Here is a 7,857-nt window from a genome sequence, read left to right as displayed (position 1 = left end):
CCTAGCGATTTGTAAGAACCAGCAGATTCTGAACATGAACATAAAAAAGCGGATTCCGAAGACCCTCAAAAGGAGTTAGATCACTTTCCTTTGGCGCAAATAACTGCAAAAAAAAAGAAAAAAGGGCCAGGGTCCAATGCAACGGAAATTAAGAAAAAGTCGTTCTGATAACAAAGCAAAGGGTGAGGAATACGTTACTGCTAACGGTAAGAGCATTTCAGCTGAAATTTCGATACCTGTGTCCCAAAACTGTCGAGCAAAATGTCATGAAAAGACTGCCAATCTTGATCTAAAGCAAACTTTTAGAGACTACTGAACTTGGCAACCAGGGATACACAGAAACGTTATTTGTCTAGCTTAATAACAGTAAAACCTAAAGAAATACCACGGCGTGGTAACAGCCAAAATAGCCAATTTACAGTTCTTTATAAGTTGGAGAATATGGATGGTAATATCTATAAATGTTGCTTTTTGAAAGTATTTAGCGAAACCAGAGGTTTCTTAGATGACGTTGTTAAAAAAAAAAGAAAGCATCTCCTACTTCTATCATACTTAAGTCCGAGTTAAGAGGTATGCAGCCTTTAGGTAACAAGCGATCAGAAGCAGATATCTCATTTCCTCGAAATTCTATTAATACATTTCCAAAACATGAAAGCCACTACAGTAGAAGTCACACTTCAAAGCAGTATTTAGAGCAAGAATTAAATTTACTAATCTTATATACGCTATATAAAGAAAAATTCAATAGAACAAAATTTAATACAACTGACGCTATCTTGAGTTTAGGGCCCGATTGTACATTGGTGGCTTAAGCGATCGCTTAGTTGAATTGATCGCTAAATGTTAAATGATAGTTAAATGATTGCTTAGTAGTATTTAGGGCAAGAATTAAATTTACAAATCTTATATACGCTATATAAAGAAAAATTCAATAGAACAAAATCTAATACAAATGACGCTGTCTTGAGTTTAGGGCCCGATTGTACATTGGTGGCTTAAGCCATCGCTTAGTTGAATTGATCGCTAAATGTTAAATGATAGTTAAATGATTGCTTAGTAGTATTTAGGGCAAGAATTAAATTTACAAATCTTATATACGCTATATAAAGAAAAATTCAATAAAACAAAATCTAATACAACTGACGCTGTCTTGAGTTTAGGGCCTGATTGTACATTGGTGGCTTAAGCGATCGCTTAGTTGAACCGGGTTCAATTTTGAGCGTCGGTTTAACTTCATTCGGGTTGTTCAATGCCAAGTTTAGTTAAGCCGAGGTTCATACAAATTTTGGTTAGGTTGGCAACGTAAGGCATGCGTTTTCGATTAGAGTTTAAATCAATTCTCGTTATAAAATAAATTTTCATTTTCCCGCGATTTGTATTTGTCTCTTGTTTAGCACGTTGTTTAGTAGTTGTTAAAATAATATTCTTTTATGTAATTAATATATTAGTTTTACCTGTATTTTCTTATTGTTTAGTTATTGCTCATCAATTTAGTTTATTAGTTATTACTGCAGTTATTAATTTAATCGTGTAATCATGTAATTTTGTTTTATTTAGATCTGGTGAGTAATATTCTTTTGTGTTAACGTTTAGGTTTATCTGTGTTTTTTAACTTTAGTTAAGTTTATTAAGTAGTCATTAGTTTGCCTTAGTTATTAGTTGTTTAGTAGGTGTAGTTTATTAGTAGTAATTAGTTTAATGGTGTAATTCTGTAGTTTTGTTTTATTTCCATAGTTCTTGTAAATATTTTTTTTATGTTAATATTTAGTTTTATCTGTCTTTGTTAACATTTAGTTTATTAAGTAGTCATTAGATTATTAAGCAGCCATACTTGATTCATTTTAATTGTTTTTTACCTTTAATTTGCAAATATATTGAATAGGTAAGTATATGATACTCTTGCAAGGTGTTTATTTTTATAATGTGAAAAATTGTTTTTAGAATCATTTATAATGGACTCAAAAAGAGCCCCAAACTTCACCTCGCAAGAGGAAAAAATATTAGTGGCTATGTCCAAAAAATACAGCCTTATAATTGAAAACAAAATGTCTAATGTAAATATAAACAATCAAAAAATGTTGACATGGGCAAAAATTGAGGAATAATTAAATTCCTCAGTCGCTACAAGTTTTCGTGATGTTAAAGTACTTCGGAAGAAATATGAAAACATTAAAAAGAGAACCAAGAGGAAGTTTGCTGATGAGAAATCCCATGTATTGGGTACAGGTGGAGGTTCGCAGATGGACACCCAAATTGACGATTTAGATATGGATGTGAAGGAAATTCTAGGCACCCGACTGGAAGGAAGGGCTACAGAATTTGGTGGGGATGTCGAGGACCAGCCAGATGAGGTGTATAACGATTGTGTTGATGATGAGGCAGATAGTAAAAGTGGTATGTTGTATTAGATAGTATAAGTATATTTTAAACTAAATAATACCTGTTTTACGAGGTACAAATGTTACAATATGGCGAATATGATTTAGAGTGGAACATGGTACATGTATATAGACCCGAAACAATCCACTAGCAGTGGACCAAATGTTAATAAACTATCTGCTAGTAGTGAACAGAACATGTTTGGTGAACCCTCTACTTGTAGCGGAGCACAAATAAGTAAGTGGCAAGTCTACAAAATAAATTTAACTTTGTTCATTACCTTATTTTGCTAAATTCTCTGGTTTACATAATAAGATTACATCTACCGGTTCTGGCAAAAAATCATTGCTGTGCCAATACCATAAACAGTTTATAGTTTGATGAGCTACAGGTAATTTATTTTCTCAATTATTACTCATATTTGATTGTAATTAATATTTTTAGCATTTAATGACTAGTCTCTGGTTTTTCCTTATTTGTTTAATAGTCTGTAGAACTTAAAGAAATAACTTCTAGAAAAAAGAGGGAGCTAAAAGAAGAGATATTAGTTAGATCAAGCATTTGATTGAAATATTTTAATATTATAGTTGTTCTGCTGTTTGAAATTTTTTACTTATATGATTGATTTTTATGTAGCACATTTAGAGTACTTACAATGTTTTCAAAACTTACAGGTAGCGACAGTACATTGAGAAAAAGGGATACACAAAAATTAAAAACCATTCCATCAAAACCATTGGTAATAGAAGAACCACCTACTAATAGCGGAGCAAAAATAAGTAGGAAGTTTAAAAAATAAATTTAACTTTGTTCATTACTTTATTTTGCTAAATTCTCTGGTGTACATAATAAGATTACATCTACTGATGATGGCAAAAAATCATTGCTGTGTCAGTACCATAAACAGTTTATAGTTTGATGAACTACAGGTAATTTATTTCCTGAATTGTTACTCACATATTTGATTGTTATTAATATTTTTAACATTGAATGACTATTTTCTGGTTTTCCTTATTTATAATTTACAGTAAATTCTTCCTTGTGGATATTTTCCTTATTTGTTTAATAAGTAGAACTTTTGTATAACCAATAGTCGGAGAGATAGAAGCGGATTTTGTGCGTGATAAGTAATATGGAAAAACTATACGGGAATATGTTGAACTAGTTGTGTACATGACTTTCACCAACGGCCGGAAACCAGAGTTGGGGCCGAGGGTAGTTATAAGGGGTCAATTTCGCGGATTTTATTATTTTTTTTATGACGCTCATGATCGAAATAGTGCACCAAAATTTGGGAATAAGTAGGTCATGACGTAACTAAGTAAAATCTCTAGGGGCGAATGCTGCGTGGCCGACAAAGGGGTGGGGGTAGGGGTGAATATAAAAATTATAAAGGGTTTTTTGCGACGTTCGTGATTGAGATAGTGGACCAAAATTTGGGAATAAGTAGATCATGACATTACTAAGTAAAATCCTCAGAGCCGGAAACCAGAGTTGGGCATGACGGTAGTTATAAGGGGTCAAAATCGCCGTTTTTATTATTTTTTTTTACGCTCATTATCGAGATAGTGCACGAAAATTTGGGAATAAGTAGGTCATGAGGTAACTAAGTACAATCTCCAGGGGTGGAACGCTGCGTGGCCGGCAAAGGAGTGGGGGTAGGTGTTAATATAAAAAATATAATGGGTTTTTTGCGACGTGCCAGATTGAGATAGTGCACCAAAATTTGGGAATAAGTAGACCATGACTTAGCTAAGTAAAATCCCCAGAGCCGGAAACCAGAGTTGGGGATGAGGGTAGGTTTAAGGGGCCAAAGTCGCAGTGTGTATTATTATTTTTGGGACTCGGCACAACATTTGTCCCCCACGCAGCGTTCCGCCCCTGGAGATTTTACTTAGTAAGGTCATGGTCTATTTATTCCCAAATTTTGGTGCACTATCTCGATCACGAACGGCAAAAAACCCCCATATATTTTTATACTCACCCCTGCCTACCACCCCTTTGTACCCCAAGCAGCGTTCCGCCCCTGAAGATTTTACTTAGTTACGTCATAACTTACTTACTCCCAAATTTTGGTGCAGTATCTCCATCATGAGCGCCACAAAAAAAAATAATAAAAACTGCGATCTTACCCCTTATAACTACCCTCGTCCGCCACTCTGGTTTCCGCCTCTGGGGATATTACTTAGTTATGTGATGGTCTACTTATTCCCAAATTTTGGTGCACTATCTCAATCACGAACGTCGCAAAAAACCCCTTACATTTTTTTATATTTACCCCTGCCCCACCCCTTTGTCGGCCACGCAGCGTTCCACTCCTGGAGATTTTACTTAGTTACGTCATGACCTACTTATTCCCAAATTGGCGCGCTATTTCGATCATGAGCGTCACAAAAAAAATAATAAAAAACGGAATTTTGACCCCTTATAACTACCTTCCTTCCCCATTCTGGTTTCCGGCTCTGGGGATTTTAATTATTTATGTCATGGTCTACTTATACCCAAATTTTGGTGCACCATCTCAATCACGAACGTCGCAAAAAACCTCTTATATTTTTTATATTCACCCCTACCCCCACCCCTTTGTCGGCCACGCAGCGTTGAGCCACTAGAGATTTTACTTAGGTACGTCATGACCTACTTATTCCCAAATTTTGGTGCACTATCTCGATCATGAGCGTCATAAAAAAAATAATAAATTCCGCGACTTTGACCCCCTTATAACTACCCTCGGCCCCAATTCTGGTTTCCGGCCGTTGGTGAAAGTCATGTACACAACTAATTCAACATATCCCCGTATAGTTTTTCCATATTACTTATCACGCACAAAATCCGCTCCCAGCTCTTAGACTACAAATAAGTTCTAGAAAAAAAAAAAAGACGTTAGATCAAGCATTTGATTGAAATATTTTATTATCAGAGTTGTTCTGTTGTTTGAACTTTTTGACTTCTATGATTGATTTTTATGTAGCACATTTCTAGTACTTATAATGTTTTCAAAACTTACAGGTAGCAACAGTACATGGAGAAAGAGTGATCCAGAAAAACTAAAATCTAATCCGTCAAAACCATTGGTGGTAGAAGATAGTAAGTTATTATAAATAATAGTTGTATGCACAGTAGAACCTCCTTTAACTGAATCCTTTTTAACCGAAACATTGTTTAACCAAAATGGCTGGCAGTTTCAATAATTTCGTCAATAAAAAGTAAATTAAAAAAAGCAATAAAATTAAGGAAAATGAATTAGGTCTGGATCCCGCGTATGAGAAAAAAGTTGATTATTAGCAAGCTGAAAATTTGTTAATAGCTTAAGGGTGTCTAGTCGGATAAACTTTGATATATGGGAACACTGTAACGTGCAGTTTTAATTGTGGAACAGGTTAAAAATTTGGAACGCTCAGACCACGAAAACAGCACATTTATTTTGTCCGACAGAACAGACTTAAACTTTCCGAACAGAGATTACACTCTCATGCAAAAATCAGACTGCTATTTATCACCTGTCATAATTCCTGTCATTTGACATATTCTACATGTTCTACTCATTAAAACGCCCATTTGGTGATAAATAGCAGTCTGATTTTTGCATGAGAGTTTAATCTCTGTTCGGAGAGTTTAAGTCTGATCTGTCGGACAAAATACATGTGCCGTTTTCGTGGTCTGACCGTTCCAAATTTTTAACCTGTTCCACAATTAAAACTTCCCCTATTCCAGTGTTTCCAAATATCAAAGTTTGTCCGACTAGACACCCTTAAGCTATTAACAAATTTTCAGCTTGCTATTAATCAACTTTTTTTTCATACGCAGGATCCAGACCTAAATATGTTTAGAGTGTTTTTTAAAAGAAATCTATTTTCTTTTGTGTTTTCCTTTCATAACCATGTTTGCAGCTATATCTCTCCAATACTATGTAATTTTATAAAAGAAGAATACAGACAACAACGTTGTTTTTAACCGAAAGTCTTGTTACCCAATTATTTTGGTTAACGGAGGTTGTACTATGTTAGTTTAATAATATTAGACTAGGAGCCGGTATAGGTGAAATTTGCTAATCATTTTAGGCACAATAGGAGCCTATAACTAAATAGTAGAACTTCCACTTCGGAAATCGTTATCAAAATACAAAACATTAATTAATAAAACAAATTTCGTTTTTTGTAGCTTGGTAAAAAATTCTTCTACTAATTTAATTTACAATAAAAAAAAATAAATTACAATAAAATTTTGGTTTTGAACAGTTTTATTCATGAAATAATCACAACAAATTGCACTCGATCTCTAAAATTAATATAGAATTTTTGTCCTCATGACACTTTGACATAATTTCACTCGCCTTCGGCTCGTGAAATTAAAACTGTCAACGTGTCACTCGGGAAAAATTCAATAATTTTAGAGCTATAGGGCTTTTCATTCACAGTCATTTGTTTCGAGCTTCTGTCATGTGTCACATAATATTACTATATCTACGTCATACGTTATTGGTATATACAATAATACAAACCAAAGACGTATGACGTAGATATATTAATATTATGTGACACATGACAGAAGCTCGAAACAAATGACTGTGAATGAAAAGCACTATTATTGTAGGACATGCTGCAAGCGATCATCCATTTATGTAATTTCTTTTTCAACTCCCGATCTATAAAAACAAGGACCGCAGTGCTCGAGTTTAATTTCGTTTTTTGTATGGTTTTAATTGCGTCTATTTAAATATTAAAGTATTGTCCTTTTCATGAGCATTTTTCAGTGCGTAACAAATGATAGGAAAAAGGGTAAGTCCGTGATAATACACATTTATGACATTTATTCTAACATGACATTTTAGTTAAATCTGACAGTTGTCACATTTTATTTTCAATTTGGAATAAAAACAAATCAAATGTGTTTCTTGCATTTATAAAATGGTATTTTCTTTGATTTGTATGAATCTACGTCAAAAGGACGCGGAAAAAAGGACGCGCGACAAAAGGAGGCGGAAAAAAGGACGCGCAACAAAAAGACGCCTATGAAATAAGGACGCGCGACAAAAGGACGCGTATCAAAAATGTAAATGTAGCATGGATATTTATGTACTTATGTAATAGAAAAACTTAAATTCTACCCAAATCTCCCAGTTGCTTATTATATTACAGCAATAATTAGGATTTACTTTCTTCCAAGAAGGTTATAGTAAATCTTGACTCGGTCGTTTACTCGATATACAACAATAACGAGGGTATAATACATCAGTTGACGATGAATGCGAGTTAATGTTTGGTGAGATCACCGTTCTTAGAAAATGTACCTGCAAACCCGACTAATGGGTTAAATTCGTTTGTCATAGGGATGTTCGATACTCACCAAAGTATCGATACATCGTATCGATACGTATTGTTAGGTTCTGTATCGATACCCTATGATATCGTACTCAAAAGTATCGATACTCCAAGTATCGGTACAAAATATCGATGTCTTTATTTTGACATATACGCA

This window comes from Diabrotica virgifera, chromosome 9 (genome assembly GCF_917563875.1).
Source record: "Diabrotica virgifera virgifera chromosome 9, PGI_DIABVI_V3a".
Taxonomy (NCBI): Eukaryota; Metazoa; Arthropoda; class Insecta; order Coleoptera; family Chrysomelidae; genus Diabrotica; species Diabrotica virgifera.
Note: the sequence above shows the minus strand (reverse complement) of the source record.